This window comes from Heptranchias perlo, chromosome 42 (genome assembly GCF_035084215.1).
Source record: "Heptranchias perlo isolate sHepPer1 chromosome 42, sHepPer1.hap1, whole genome shotgun sequence".
NCBI classification, from domain to species: Eukaryota; Metazoa; Chordata; class Chondrichthyes; order Hexanchiformes; family Hexanchidae; genus Heptranchias; species Heptranchias perlo.
Window position 1 is genome coordinate 2,260,777 of NC_090366.1, and position 18,466 is coordinate 2,279,242.

Below are 18,466 nucleotides of genomic sequence, written 5' to 3' on the forward strand. Positions count from 1 at the left end.
AACATCCCCCACCGCACCCATTAAAGGGGTTAACTTAATGCCCTACACGGAATAAAGGGAATAAATTACTGCCCACCACCCATTAAAGAGATAAAATTAGCGACCAGCACACATTAACGGGATTTAATTGCTGCCCACCATCCACATATTCAAGAGCTAAATTACTGCCCAACACGCATTAAAGGGAATTAATTTCTGCCCGAAACGCATTAAAGAGATTAAATTAGTGCCCACAAAGAATTAAAGGAATTAAATTACAGCCCGACACGCATCAAAGTGATTAATTTAGAGCCCACAACACATTAAAGGGATTAAATTACAACCCACCTTACGATAAAGGGATTAAATTACTGCCCAACATTCATTAACGAGGTTAAATTACTACCCCACACATTAAAGGGATTAAATTATTGCCTACCACATATTAAAGAGATTAAATACTGCTCACCACCAATTAAATAAATTAAATTACTGCCCACCGCCCATTAAAGAGATTAAATTACTGCCCACCACACATTAAACGGATTAAATTTCTGCCAACCACCTATTAAAAGGATTAAGTTACTGCCTAACACCCGTTAAAGTGATTAAATTCGAGCCCACCACCAATTAAAGAGACTAAATTCCTGCCCACGACCCATTAAATGGATTCATTTAGTCGCCATCACCCATTTAAGGATTAAATTACTCCCCACCACCCATTAAAGGGATTCAATTACTGCCAAAACCCATTGAACGGATTATATTACTGCATACTACCCATTAAAGGGACGAAATTACTGTCAACAACCAATTTAAGGATTAAATTACTGCCCACCACCCATTACAGAGATAAAATTTCTGCCACAACGCAATAAAAAGAATACGTTAACGCCCGCTACCCAGTCAAGATATTCAATTATTGCCCACCATGCATTAAAGAGATTAAATTATTGCCCACCACATATAAAGGAATTAAATGACTGCCGACCATCCATAAAAGGGATCAAAATATTGCCCACCGCCCATTAAAGAGCTTAAATTAACGCCAACCTCCAAATAAAGGGATTAAATTAATGACCACCACCATTTGAAGGGATTACATTTCTGCCAACCACACATTAAAGAGATTCAGTTACTGCCCAACACCCGTTAAAGTGATTTAATTCTTGCCCACCACCCATTAAAACAAATACGAAGAACTTTTATAGTTATATTAGGAAAAAGAGGGTGCTCAGGAGCAGTGATGGCCCCTTAAAAACTGAACGTAGGTATATTGTCATTGGCAATGGGGAAATAGCGGACATGTTGAACAATAACTTTGCGTCAGTATTTACAGTCGAAAAACAGGATAGCATGCCGGAAATCCCAAGAAAAATAATATTGAATCGGGGACAGGGACTCTATAAAATTAACATAAGTGAAGCAACAGTAATGAATAAAATAATAGCACTAAAGAGTGACAAATCCCCAGGACCAGATGGTTTCTATCCCAGGATTTTAAAGGAAGTAGCTGAGCACATTGCGGATGCCAGAACTATAATCTTTCAAAGTTCTCTAGATTCACCAACTGTCCCTTCAGATTGGAAAATTGCACATGTCACTCCGCTTTTTAAGAAAGAAGCGAAAGTGAATCCGGGGAATTATAGACCAGTTAGCCTAACATCTGATGTGGGGTAAATGCTGGAGTCTATAATTAAGGATAGGGTGACTGAACACCTCGAGAATTTTCACTTAATCAGAGAGAGCCAGCATGCATTTGTGAAAGGTAGGTCGTGGCTGACAAACCTGATTGGATTTTTTGAAGAGGTGACTAGAGTAGTGGATACTGGAATGTCAATGGATGCTATTTATATGGACTTCCAGAAGGCATTTGATAAGGTCCCACATAAGGAATTGTTAGCTAAGATAGAAGCCCATGGAATCGAGGGAAAAGTACGGACTTGGTTAGGAAGTTGGCTGAGCGAAAGGCGACAGAGAGTAGGGATAATGGGAAGGTACTCACATTGGCAGGATGTGACTATTGGTGTCCCGCAGGGATTTGTCTTGGGGCCTCAATTATTCACAATATGTGTTAACGACTTAGATGAAGGCATAGAAAGTCCCATATCTAAGTTTGCCGATGACACAAAGATTGGTGGCATTGTAAGCAGTGTAGATGAAAACATAAAATTACAAAGCGATATTGATAAATTAGGTGAATGGGCAAAACTGTGGCAAATGGAATTCAATAGCGGCAAATGTGAGGTCACCCACTTTGGATTAGAAAAGGATAGAACGGGGTACTTTCTAAATTGTTAAAAGTTAAAAACAGTGGATGTCCAAAGGGACTTAGGGGTTCAGGTATATAGATCATTGAAGTGTCATGAACAGGTGCAGAAAATAAGCAAGAAGGCAAATGGAATGCTGGCCTTTATATCTAGAGGACTAGAGTACAAGGGGGCCGAAGTTATGCTGCAGTTATTAAAAACCCTGTTTAGACCGCACCTGGAGTACTGTGAGCAGTTCTGGGCACCGCACCTTCGGAAGGACATATTGGCCTTGGAGGGAGTGCAGCGTAGGTTTACTGGAATGATACCCGGACTTCAAGGGTTAAGTTGCAAAGAGAGATTACACAAATTGTGGTTGTATTCTCCATAGTTTCGAAGGTTAGGTGGTGACCTGATCGAAGTTTATAAGATATTAAGGGGAACAGATAGGATGGATAGAGTTAATCTATTTCCGCTGGTTGGGGATTTTAGGAGTAGGGGGCACAGTCTAAAAATTAGAGCCAGGCCTTTCAGGAGCGAAATTAGAAAACATTTCGACACACAAAGCGTGTTATACGTTTGGAACTCTCTTCCCCAAATGGCAATTGATATTAGCTCAATTGCAAAATTTAAATCTGAGATAGATAGCTATTTGGCAACCAAAGGTATTAAGGGATATGGGCCAAAGGCAAGTATATGGAGTTAGATCACAGATCAGATCAGCCATGATCTTATCAAATGGCGCAGCAAGCACGAGGCGTTGAATGGCCTAATCCTGTTCTTATGTTCCTATTAAAGAGATTAAATTAATGTCCAACACAAACTGATGAGGTAAATTGTTGCCCAACATTCATTAAAGCGTTTAAATTCCTGGCCACCACCCATTAAAGGGGTTAAATTACTCCGCACCACCCATTAACGGATTAACTTAATACCCACCATCCATTAAAAGCTTAAATTAACGCCCACCACCAATTAAAGGGTTTACATTAATGCCCACCACACATTAGACAGATTAAATTACTACCCAGCACACATTAAAGAGATTAAATTAATGCCCAACACAAATTCAAGGGATTAAATTGTTGCTCAACACATATTAAAGGGATTGAATTACTGCCCACCACCCAATGAAGAGAATAAATCACTGCCCACCACCCATTAAAGGGATTAAATTACTCCGCACCACCCATTAACAGATTAACCTACACCCCACCACACATTACATGATTCAATTACTGCCCACCACCCATTAAAGATCTTAAATTAATGCCCACACCCCATTAAAGAGATTAAGTTTCTGTCCAGCACTCATTAAAGGGATTAAATTACTACCCACCACTCATTAAAGGAAATAATTACTGCCCAACACACATTAAAGGGACTAAATTACTGCCAACAACCCATTAAACGATTAAATTACTGCTCACCAACCATTAAAGAGATTAAATTACTGCCCACCACACATTAAATAGATTACATTTCTGCCACAACCCAATGAAGAGATTAAATTAACGCCGGTCACCCATTTAAGGGGTTCCATTATTGCCCACCACCTATTAAAGGGAATTAATTACTGCTCATCATCCATTGAAGGGATAAAAATACAGCCCATGACCGATTAAAGGGATTACAATAGCGACCACCACCCATTAAAGAAATTAAATGACTGCCCCACACCCATTAAAGCGATTTAATTACTGCCCACCACACATTTAAGGGATTAAATTGATGCCCACCACCCATTAATTAATTCAATTACTGCCCACCAACCATTAAAGGAATTAAATTACTCCCCACCACCAATTAAGGTTTATATTACTGCCAAACTCCCTTAAAGTAATTATATTAACACCAACCACCAATTAAAGGAATTCAATTACTGCCCAACATCCTATAAAAGAGATTAAATTAGCACCCATCACCCATTAAAGAGTTTAAATTAATGCCCACCACACATTGAAGGGATTAATTTACTGCCCACCACCCATTGAAGGGATTAAATTAATGCCCACCACCCATTGAAGGGATTAAATTAATGCCCACCACCCATTAACAGATTAAATTGCTGCACAACCATCATAAAAGGGAATGAATTACTGCCAACCAGCCATTAAAGGGATTTTATTACTGCCCGCCACCAGTTAAAGAATTTAAATTACAACTCACCACCCATTAAATAGATTAAATTACTGCCCATCACGCATTAAAGGTATTAAATTAGTGCTCAGGAACCATTAAAGGGATGAATTACTGCCCACCACCCATTAAAGAGATTAAATTACTGCCCACCGCCCATTAAAGAGATTAAATTACTGCCCACCACACACTAAAGAGATTAAATTACTGCCCACCACACACTAAAGAGATTAAATTACTGCCCACCACCCATTAAAGAGATTGAATTCCAGCCCACCGCACATTAAAGAGATTAAATTCCTGCCCATCACCAATTAAAGGGATTTAATTAGTGCTCACCATTCATGAAAGAGATTAAATTACTGCCAACCACTCATCAAAGGAAATAATTACTACCCAACACCGATAAAAGCGATTCAATTACTGCTCACCATCCAATTAATGGATTAAATTACAGCCCACCACCCATTAAAGAGATTAAGTGACTGCCCACCACCCATTAAAGGGATTAAGTGACTGCCCACCACGCAATAAAATTATTAAATTACTGCCAACCTCCCATTAAAGGAAGTAAATTACAGACCACCACATGCTAAAGTGAGCAATTTAATGCCAACATACATTAAAGGGATTAAATTACAGCCCACCACCGATTAAACAGATTAAATTATTGCCCAACGTCCATTAAAGGGATTGAATTACTGTCCACCACCGATTGAAGAGATTAAATTACTGCCCACCACCCTTTACAGGAATAAAAGTCATGCCCACAACCAATTAAACAAATTGAATTACTGCCCACCACACATTAATGGGATTAAATTACTTCCCACCACCCATTAAAGAGATTAAATTAGAGCCCACCACCCAATAAAATGATTAAATTACTGACCACCTTCCATTAAAGAGATTAAATTCCTGCCCATCACCAATTAATGAAATTAAATTACTGCTCACCATTCATGAAAGAGATTAAATGTCTGCCCACCACCCATTAAAGGAAGTAAATTACAGACCACCACATCCTAAAGTGAATAATTTAATGCCCAACATACATTAAAGGGATTAAATTACAGCCGACCACCGATTAAGCAGATTAATTTATTGCCCAACGCCCATGAAAGGGATTGAATTACTGTCCACCACCGATCGAAGAGATTAAATTACTGCCACCACCCATTAAAAAGGTTAAATTAATGCCCACCACCCATTAAAGGAATAAAACAGATGCCCATAACCAATTACACAAATTAAATTACTGCCCACCACACATTAAATGTATTAAATTACTGCTCAACATCAATTAAAGAGATTAAATGACTGCTCACCATCTATTAAAGGGATAAATTACTGACCACCATCCATTAAAGAGATGAAATTAGTGTCCGCCACCAATTAAAGGGAATAAATTACTGCTCACCAAACATTAAAGAGATTAAATTATTGCCCACCACTCATTAAAGAGATTAAATACAGCCCACCACCCATTAAAGAGATTAATTTACTGCCCACCACACACTAAAAGAGATTAAATTACTGCCCACCACACACTAAAGAGATTAAATTACTGCCCACCACCCATTAAAGAGATTAAATTACTGCCCACCACCCATTAAAGGATTAACTTACTGCCCACCACGCATTAAAGGAAATAATTACTGCCCACCACCGATTAAAGGGATTCAATTACTGCTCACCATCAAACTAATGGATTAAGTTACTGCCCACCACCCATTAAGGAGATTAAATTACTGGTCAGCACATATTAAAGAGATTAAATTCCTGCCCACCACCCAATAAAGAGATTAAATTACTGCCCACCACACATTAGAGTATTACATTACTGCCCACTACCCATTAAAATGATTACATTACTGCCCACTGCCCATTAAAGGGATTAAATGAATGTGCGCCACACATTAAAGGAATTAAATTAGTGCGCACCACGCATTGAAGGGAATACATAGCTGCCCACGACCCATTACCAGTTTAAATTACTGCCCACCACCCATCAAAGAGATTAAAATACGGCCCACCACACATTAAAGGGATTACATCACTGCCCACGACCAATTAAATTGATTTAATTACTGCCCACGACCAATTAAATGGAGTAAATTGCTGCACACCTCCCATTAAAGACTTTAAATTACTGGTCAGCACACATTAAAGAGATTAAATTACTGCCCACCACCCAATAAAGAAAGTAAATTACTGCCCACTATCCATTAAAGGGATTAAATTACTGCCCACGACCCATTAAAATATTAAATATTGCCCATCACCCATTAAAGAGATTCAATTGCTGCCACCAACCATTAGAGGGATTAGCTTACTGCCCACCTTCCATTAAAGAGATTAAATTACGGCCCACCAACAATTAAAGGGATTAAATTACTGCCCACCATCCATTAAAGGAATTAAATTATTGCCCACCACCCAGTAAAGAGATTAAATTACTGCCCACCTTCAATTAAAGGGATTAAATTACAATTAAAGTGCAATTAATGTGATACAATTAATGCCCACCATCCATGGAATGGATAAAATTACCACCCACCACCCATTAAATGGATTATATTACCACCCACCACCCATGAAAGGGTTTAATTAGTGCCCACCACCCATTAAAGAGATTAAATTACTGCCCACCACTCATTATATAGATTAAATTAGTGCCCACCTTATATTAAAGGTACTAAATTGCTGCCCACCTCCGATTAAAGGGATTAAATCGCTGCCCACCACACATTAAATAATTAAATTACTGCCCACAATCCATTAAAGGGATTAAATTACTGCTCACCACCCATTAAATTGATGCAATTACTGCCTACCACCCATTAAAGCGATTAAATTACTGCACGCCACCCGTAAAACGGATTAAATGAGTGCCCACCTCCCATTAAAGGGAAAAGTTACTGCCCGCCACACGTTCGAGGATTAAATCACTGCCCCCCACCCATTGAAGACGTTTTATTACTGTTCACCACCCATTAAAGGGATTAAATTACTGCCCACCACACATTAAAGGGATTAAATGACTGCCCTCCATAATTTAAAGGTAATAAATTACTGCCCACCAACCAGTAAAGAGATTAAATTACTGCCTACCACCAAATAAAGCATTAAATTACTGTTCACCATCCAATAAAGAGATTAAATTACTGCCTACCACCCATTAAGTGCATTAAATTACTGCCAACCTGATATTAAAGTGAAAACATTACTCCCCACTATCCATGAAAGGGATTTCATTACTGCCCACCACACATTAAGGGGATTACATTACTGCCCAACACCCATTAAAGGGATTAAATTACTGCCCAACACATAGTAAAGGGATTAAATTGCTGCCAACCACCCATTAAAATGATTAAATGACTGCCCACCACCCATTAAAGGGATGAAATTACTGCTCACCATTCATTAAAAGATTAAATTACTATTCACCTCCCATTAACGGGAATCATTACTGCCCACCACATGTTCGAGGATTAAATTACTGCCCAACAACCATTAAGGCGATTAAATTATAGCCAAACTGCCATTCGAGGGTTAAATTAATTCAAACCACGCATTCGAGGATTTAATTACTGCCCACCACACCTTAAAGAGAATAAATTACTGCCTACAACCCATTCAGGGCATTAAATCGCTGCCAACCTGATATTAAATTGATAAAATTACTCCCCACTTTCCATGAAATGGATTAAATTAATACCCACCACTCATTATGGGATAACATTACTGCCCAACACACATCAAAGGGTTTAATTACTGCCCACCAACCATTAAAGAGATTAAATTACTGCCCACCACATATTAAAGGGAGTACATTTCTGCCCACCACACGCTAAAGGGAACAAATTACTGCCCAAAGCCGATTAAAGGGATTAAATTACTGCCCACCACCCATTCAAGGGTTCAGTTACAGCCCACCACACAGTGGCAGGGGGATGGGAACCTGAGCGGTTCCTGAATCTAGAGAACTTTGAAAGATTATAGTTATGGTATCTGCAATGTGCTCACCTACTTCCTTTAAAACTCTGGGATAGAAACCATCTGGTCCTCGGGATTTGTCACTCTTTAGTGCTGTTATTTTCTTCATTACTGTTGCTTTACTTTAGTTCGTTTTATCGAGGCCTTGTCCCCGATTCGATATGAGTTTTCTTTTGATTTCCGGCATGTTATCCTCTTTTTCAACTGTAAATACTGACGCAAAGTAATCGTTCAACATGTCTGCTATTTCCCCATTGTCAATGACAATATCCCCACTTTCAGTTTTTAAGGGTTTAACACTTCTCCTGACCACCCTCTTTTTCCTAATGTAACTATAAAAGCTCTTCGTGTTGGTTTTGATATCCCTGGCAAGTTTCTTTTCAGACTCTTTTTTTGTAACTCTTACTATCTGTTTTGTGATCCTTTGTTAACCTTTGTATCTTTCCCATTCGCCAGGATCTGTGCCATTTTTTGCCCTTTCCTTATGTCTTATACTGTCCCTTACCTCGTTAGTTGTGCATGGTTGTTTTTTTTTTTGGCAAGTAGATTCTGTATCACGTTAAATGTTTCTTTGAACATTTCCCACTGATCACCAATCGTTTTTCCTATTAACAGATTTACTCAATTTACTGTGGACAGTCTCTGTCTCATCCAATTGAAGTCGGCCATACCCAAGTCGAGAATCTGAGCAGCTGAATCACTTTTTTCCCTTTCAAACACTACAGTGAACTCGATCATGTTATGATCGCTATTGGATAGATGTTCTCATACATCTATCGTTAACTAAATCTGGTTCATTACTCATTACTAAATCTGGTATGGCTTGCCCTCTTGTTGCCTCTATGACATACTGCTGTAGAAAACTATCCCGGACACACTCTGGATATTCACTACCTTTCTGACAGTTGCGAGTCTGCTTTTCCCAATCTATGTGAAGGTTAAAGTCCCCCATTAAGACCACTATGCCTTTCTTACACGCCTGTCTAATCTCTGCATTTATACAATCTAGCACTTCAGAGCTGGTGCCACGGGTTCTATGCACAATTCCCACTATAGTCTTAGCACTTTCCTATTTCTCAATTCAACCCATAAGGTCTCTGGTGGCTGCTTACCTCTCGTTATATTTTCCTTTATCATTGAAGTGATTTCATCTCTCATCATTAAGGCTACTTCTCCCCCTCTTCCATTTTCCCTATCTCTCCTGCATACCTCATATCCCGGTATATTTAGTTCCCAATCCTGACCATCCTGCAGCAATGCCTCAGTCATAGCTATCATGCCATACCCTCCAATTTGAATTTGAACCTGTCGTTCATTTACTTTATTCCTTATACTCCGTCCATTTGTATATAGAACTCTGAGTTGGGCCACACACCCTAGCCTGACCTTCAGCTTTGATGCTAGGTTAATCGCCTTACACATTCTAGTTTTCACTTTATCTGTAGTGTCTAAAGTCCACTTTCCTTCTGCTGCTCTAGGCTTTTCCTTTTCACTTGTTCTTGAACAACTCTTTGTACTATTTGTATTGTAAATTTCCCTTGGATCATCTACTCTCTTGTTGCTCTCAACTTTACTCCCTTCTGACTCCCCACTCAGGTTCCCATCCCCCTGCCACTTTAGTTTAAACCTTCCCCAACAGCACTAGCAAAGACCCCCATGAGGAAATTTGTCCCGGTCCTGCTCGAGTGTAACCCGTCCCGCTTGTACAGGTCCCAGCTTCCCCAGAACCGGTCCCAATGTCCCAGGAATCTAAATCCCTCTGTCCTACAACATCCCTGCAGCCACACATTCATCCGGTCTATTTTCCTGTTCCTATACTCACTAGCACGTGGCACCGGTAGTAATCCTGAGATCACTACATTTGAAGTCCTGCTTTTTAATTAATCTCCTAACTCCTTAAATTCACATTGCAGAACCTCATCCCTTTTTATTACCTATGTCCTTGGTACCGATATGGACCACGACTACTGGCTGTTCACCCTCCCCTTCCAGAATGTCCGACAGCCGCACCGAAACATCCTTGACCCGAGCACTAGGGAGGCAACATACCATCCTGGAGTCACGTTTGCGATCACAGAAACGCCTATCTGTTCCCCTTACAATTAGACACCAACACTTTTTGTATAAACATCACACCAACACACACCCACACTTCATACATAAACATCATACGAAAACACACACCCATACTTTATGCATAAACATCACAGTAACATACAAACCCACACTTTATATATAAACATCACACTAAAATTCACACCAACAATTTATATAAACATCACACTGACATACATACCAACACTTTGTATATAAACATTACACTAACGTACACATCCACACTTTATATATTAACATCACACTAACATACACAACAAAACTTTAGACATAAACATCACAATAACATATACCCTAAGATTTTATATATAATTATCACACGAACATGCACACCACACTTTATACCTAAACATTACACGAACATGCACATCAATCCTTTATGCATAGACAACACACTAACATACACATCCACACTTTGTATATAAACATTAAACAAATATACAAACCCGTAGCTTATTTATAAACATCACATTAACGAACACTCTCCCACTTTATTTATAAACATCACTCCAACAGACACACCCACACTTTATATGTAAACATCCCACGAAAATGCACACCCACACCTCACATATAAACATCGCAATAACATACACACCAACATTTAAACATAAACACCACACTCACATAAACTCCATCACTTTATATAAAACCTCACACGAACATACAAACTCACACTTCATACATAGACATCACACTAACATACAGACTCACACTTTATATCTGAACATCAGACTAACATACAAACTCATCCTTTATAATAATCACCACACTAAGATACACACCAAGATTTTACATAAAACATCACACGAACACACACCCACACTTTATATATTAACATCACACGAACAAACACGCCCAAACTTTATATACTAACATCACACTGACATACACAGCGAAACTTTATTTATAAACATCAGAGTAACAAACACTCCAACACTTTATATCTAAACATCAAACTAACATACGCACCGAAACTTTATAAATGCATATCCGCTTTTTTAGAAAGGAGAGAGAGGGAAACCATTGAATTATAGATAAGATCGTCAAAAATCTGTTGTGGGTAAAATGCTGGAGTCTATAATTAAAGACAGGGTGACCGAACACCTCGAGAATTTCAGTTAATCAGAGAGAGCCAGCATTGATTTTTGAAAGGTAGGTCGTGGCTGACAAACCTGATAGAATTTTTTGAAGAGGTGACAAAAGTAGTGGACAGTGGAATGCCAATGAATGTTATTTATATGGACTTCCAGAAGGCATTTGATAAGGTCCCACATAAGGGACTGTTAGCTAAGATAGAAGCTCATGGAATCGAAGGAAAAGTACGGACTTGGTTAGGAAGTTGGCTGAACGAAAGGCGACAGAGAGTAGGGAAAATGGGTCGGTATTCACATTGTCAGGATTTGACGAGTGGAGTCCCGCATGGATCTGTCTTGGTGCCTCAATTATTCACAATATGTATTAACGACAAAGACGAAGGCATATAAAGTTTCCGATGACACAAAGATTGGTGGCATTGCAAGCAGTGTAGATGAAAACATAAAATTACAAAACGATATTGATAGATTAGGTGAATGGGCAAAACTGTGGCAAATGGAATTCAATGTAGGCAAATGTGAGGACATCCACTTTGGATCAAAAAGGATAGAACATGGTACTTTCTAAATGGTAAAAAGTTAAAAACAGTGGATGTCCAAAGGGACCTAGGGATACAGGTACATAGATCATTGAAGTGTCATGAAAATAATCAATAAGGCTAAAGGAATGCTGACTTTTATATCTAGAGGACTAGAGTACAAGGGGGCAAAAGTTATGCTGCAGCTATACAAAACCCTGGTTACACCGCAGCTGGAGTACTGTGAACAGTTCTGGGCACCGCACCTTCGGAAAGACATATTGACCTTGGAGGGAGTGCAGCGTAGATTCATATAGGAAACATAGGAACATAGGAAGAGCAGTAGGCCATTAAGCCCCTCGTGCTTGCTCACCCATTTGAAAAGATCATGGCTGATCTGTGATTTAACTCCGTATACCCCACTTTGGCCCATATCCCTTCATACTCTTGATTGCTAAAAAGCTATCGATCTCCGATTTAAATTTGCCATTTGCGGAAGAGAGTTCCAATCTTCTACCACCCTTTGTGTGTAGAAATGTATTCTAATCTCGCTCCTGAAATGTCTGGCTCTAATTTTTAGACTGTGCCCCCTACTCCTAGAATCCCAACCAGCGGAAATTGTTTCTCTCTATCCACTCTATCCGTTCCCTTTTATATCTTATAAACTTCGATCAGATCACACCTTAACCTTCGAATCTCCATAGAATAAAACCCCAATTTGTGTAATCTATCCTCGTAACTTAACCCTTGAAGTCCGGGTATCATTCCAGTAAACCTACGCTGCACTCCCTCCAAAGCCAATGTGTCCTTCCGAAGGTGCGGTGCCCCGAACTGCTCACAGTACTCCAGGTGCGGTCTAACCAGTTTTTGTATGGCTGCAGCATAACTTCTGCCACCATATATTGAGTTGTATTCTCTAGAGTTTCGAAGGTGAAGGGGTGATCTGATCGAAGTTTATAAGATATTAAGGGGAACAGATAGGGTGGATGGAGAGAAACTATTTCCGCTGTTTGGGAAATCTAGGAGTAGGGGGCACAGTCTAAAAACTAGAGCCAGACCTTTCAGGAACGAGATCAGAAAACATTTCTACACACAAATGGTGGTAGAAGTTTATAGCTCTCTTCCACAAACGGCAATTGCTACTTGCTCAATTGCTGAATTTAAATCTGAGATAGATAGCTTTTTAGCAATCATAGGTATGAAGGGATATGTGCCAAAGGCGGGTGCATGGAGTTAGATCACAGATCAGCCATGATCTTATCAAATCGCAGAGCAGGCACGAAGGGCCTATGTTCCGATGTTCCTTATCACGTTAACAGACACTCCCACACTTTGTATATATAAACCTCACACTAACACACACCCACAATTTATATATAAGCACCAGACTAACATACGCACCAACACTTTAAATATAAACATCACTCTGACAAACACAGCAACACTGTGTATATGAACATCATGCGAGCACACAGCCACACTTTACTTATAAACATTACACAAACACACACACACATCTTCACTTTATCTTTAAGCATCACACTAACGCACACAGCCACACTTTATAAATAAACATCACACTAACATACACAACCACGCTTTATATATGAATGTCAAACTGACATATACCCTCATATTTTACATATAAATATCACACTAACATCAACAGCAACACTTTATAACTTAATATCACACTAAAATAGGCACCCACACTTTTTAGGTAAACATCACAATAACATATACACCCACATCTTATAAAAATACATCACACTAACATGCAAACCCACACATTATTTATAACTATCAAACGAACATGAACTCCAACACTTTATATATGAACGTTACACTAACACAAACACCTACACATTATATGTAAATATCACACTAATATACAAACCCACGCTTTATATATAAACAACACACTAAAATACATAGCCAACATTTATGCATAAACATCACACTAACATTCACACCGATAATTTATATATAAGCATCACACTAACATACACTCCCACAGTTAATACATAAACATCACACTAACATACACACAAACACTTTATATATAGACATCACACTAACATACGCACCCACACTTTATACATAAATATCACACTAGCATATTCCCTTACATTTTATATATAAATATCACACGAACAAACAGACCCACACTTGAAACATAAACATCACAAGAAACTACACACCAACTCTTTGTATACGGACAGAAAACTGATATACACAAACACAATTTATATATAGACATCATACTGAAATGCACACCCACAGTTTATATATAAACATCACACTAAAATTAACACCAGCACTTCATATATAAACATCACACTAACATACACAAGCACACTGTCTACGTAAATATCACACTAACATTTACCCTCACATTTTATATATAAATATCACACGAACAAGTTCACCCGCACATTATATATAAATATCACACTAACATACACATCTAAACTTTATTCATAAACATCAAACTCAAATACACACCAACACTTAATACATAAACATCACACTGACATAAACACCCACACTTGATATATAAACATCACGCTAATATACACACCCACACATTATGTATATAAATTTCACACTAATATGCACTCCCATAATTTATATATAAGGATCAAACCAACAACACACTAACATACACACTCACACTTTATAAACTATCATCACACTAACAAACATAACCAGACTATATATTTTTATCACACAAACACACACAACGACACTTTATATATAAACATCGCACTAACATACACACCCATACTTTATTTGTAAACATCGCAGCAACATACATGGCAACACTCTAGAAATAAACATTACCCTAACATACACACAAACACTTTATATATAAGGATTACACTAACATACACACTCGCACGTTTTACATAAATATCACATTAACATACACACCAACGCATTATATAAAACCATCACATTAACACACACAACAACATTTTATATATAGACATCACATGAACACACACAGCCGAAGTTCAAATGTAAATATCACACTAAAATGCACACACACACTATATAGAAACATCACGCTAACACACATACTCACTCGTTATATGTAAATATCACGCTAACACACACACCAACAATTTATGCATCGACATCACACGAACACACACCCAAATTTTATATTTGCATATCAAACAAATATATACAACAACACTTTATATATAAAGACCACACTAAAATACACACAAACACTTTATATATAAAGATCACAATAACATACACACCACAACTGTATATATAAACATCACACTAGCACACATACCCACAGTTTATATATAAATATCACACTAACATGTATGCTCACTCTTGATATAGAAGTATCACACCAACACACACACCAACAATTTATGGATATGCATCACACTAACACACACCCACACTTTATATATAAATATCACACTATAATGCACACACAAACTTTATATATAAACGTCACGCTAACATATATACTCACTCCTGATCTATAAATATCACTGTAACACACACAACAACAATTTATTTATAGATATCACACTGGCACACACCTACACTTAATATATAAATATCACACGAAAATACACACACACAGTTTATGTTAAACATCACGCTAACGTACATACTCACTCGATAAATATAAGTATGACACGAACACACACCCCGACAACTTATGTATAGACATCACACTAACACAGACACACTTTATATCTTAGCACCTAACTAACGTAGAAACTCACACTTTATATAAGAAACACACCAACATACTCATGAACACTTTATGTTTGAACTAACATACACACCAAAATGTTATGCATAAACATCGCACAAGCATACACGCCAACACTTTAGATATAAACCTGAAACTAACATACACGCCCATACATTTTATAGAAACATCACAATAACACACACACAAACTTTATATATGTACACATCACACTAACATATATACCCACACTTTATATATAAATATCACACTTACATACACACCCATACTTTATGGACAGACATCACACTAACACACACACCTACACTTTATGTTTAAACATCACACTATCACACGCACCCACACTTCATTTGTATGCATCAGAATAACAAACGCACCCACACTTTATATATCAACATCAACCGAACATACCCACCTACACTCCATAAATAAACATCGCACTAACGTCCACACAAACACTTTATATATAAACATTACACTAACATACACAATCACACGCTTTACACAACTATCACGCTGACATACAAACTAACGGAACATATATAACCATCACACTAACACACACACCAACACTTTATATTTAGACATTGCACTACCACACACAGCCACACGACAAATACAAATATCACACCAACAAACACACCAACACTTTATATATGAACATGACACTAAAACACACATCCACACTTTATGTATAAATATCACACTTACATACACACCAACACTTTATATATAAGTATCACACTAAAATACACACACACTTTATAGATAAACATCACGCCAACATAAAAAACTCACTCATTATATATAAATATCACACCAACACACGCACCAACAATTTATGAAAAGACATCACCATGACACACACCAACACGCCACATTGAAGACCATAAGAGACGATAAGAGATAGGAGCAGGGGTAGGCCATTCGGCCCCTCGAGTCTGCTCCACCATACAATGAGATCATGGCTGATCTGATTTTCACCTCAACTCCACTTTACCGCCTTTTCCGCATACCCTTTGACTCCCTCGCTGATCAAAAATTTGTCCAACTCAGCCTTGAATGTATTCAATGAATCAGCCTCGATAGCTTTTTGGGGTAAAGAATTCTAAAGATTCACTGGGAGATGACATTCCTCCTCATTTCCGTCTTAAACGGGCGACCCCTTATTCTAAGGCTATGCTATCTAGATTTAGATTCATCCATGAGGGGTAACATCCTCTCAGCATCTACCCTATCGATTCCCCTCATAAACTTGTATGTTTCAGTAAGGTCTCCTCTCATTCTTCTAAATTCCAATGAGTATAGACACAACCTGTTCAATGTTTCCTCAAAAGACAACCCTTCCACACCCAGAATCAACCTACTGAATCTTCTCTGAACTACCTCCAATGCAAATGTTACCTTCCTTAAATAAGGGCATCAGAACTGTACACAATACTCCAGATTCGGTCTTACCAGCACCCCGTACAGTTGTAGCATGACTTCCCTGATTTATACTCCATCCCCCGAGAAATAATGGCCAATATTCCACTTGCCTTCCGGATTACCTGCTGCACCTATATGTTGAATTTTTGTGTTTTATGCACGAGTACACCCAGGCGGTGTGCGGACAACACAGTGTGAATGGAGAGTTTGGTAAGTGTGGGAGTTTGGGGAAGGAGGTGCTGCTTTCCTTGCTTTTCCTAACTTTTTCCCCAGAGCGGCAGTGGACCTGAGAGCAGAAGACTGAGATTGGGGAATAAAAGCAGCAGCAGACCTGCATAAAGAGACAACTACTGTGCAACGTCACAGGTGAGGCAGGAGAGTCCGAGAGGTGAGCACAGTATAAAAGAAGAGACCTAGAGCGGGAGGATAGTCTGTGAGTCTAAGGCAAGTCATGGCAGCACAGCTCGCACCCGTGATATGCTCCTCCTGCATTATGTGGGAAATCATGGACACTACCGGTGTCCATGGCGACCAGGTGTGCAGGAAGTGTGTCCAGCTGCAGCTACTGGCTAACCGTCTTTCGGAGCTGGAGCTACGGGTGGATTCACTGTGGAGCATCCGCGATGCTGAGACAATCGTGGATAGCACGTTCAGTGAGGTGGTCACACCGCAGGTAAAGATTACGCAGGCAGAAAGGAAATGGGTGACCGCCAGGCAGAGTAAAAGGACGAGGCAGGTAGAGCAGGAGTGCCCTGGGGCCATCTCACTCTCAAACAGATATTCTGCTTTAGATACTGTTGGGGGAGATTATCAGTGGAAAGGTTCGGGACACCACGGGTGGCTCTGCTGCACAGGAGGGGAGGAAGAAGAGTAGCATGGCTATAGTGATAGGGGATTCAATTGTAAGGGGAACAGATAGGCCTTTCTGCCGCCGTAAACGTGATTCCAGGATGGTATGTTGCCTCCCTGGTGCTAGGGTCAAGGATGTCAAGGAGCGGCTGCAGGGCATTCTGGAGGGGGAGGGTGAACAGCCAATCGTCGTGGTCCATATTTGTACCAACGACATAGGTAAAAATAGGGGTGAGGTCCTGCAAAGTGAATTTAAGGAGTTAGGAGATAAATTTAAAAGCAGGACTTCAAAGACAGTGATCTCAGGATTACTACTGGTGCCACGTGCTAGTGAGTATA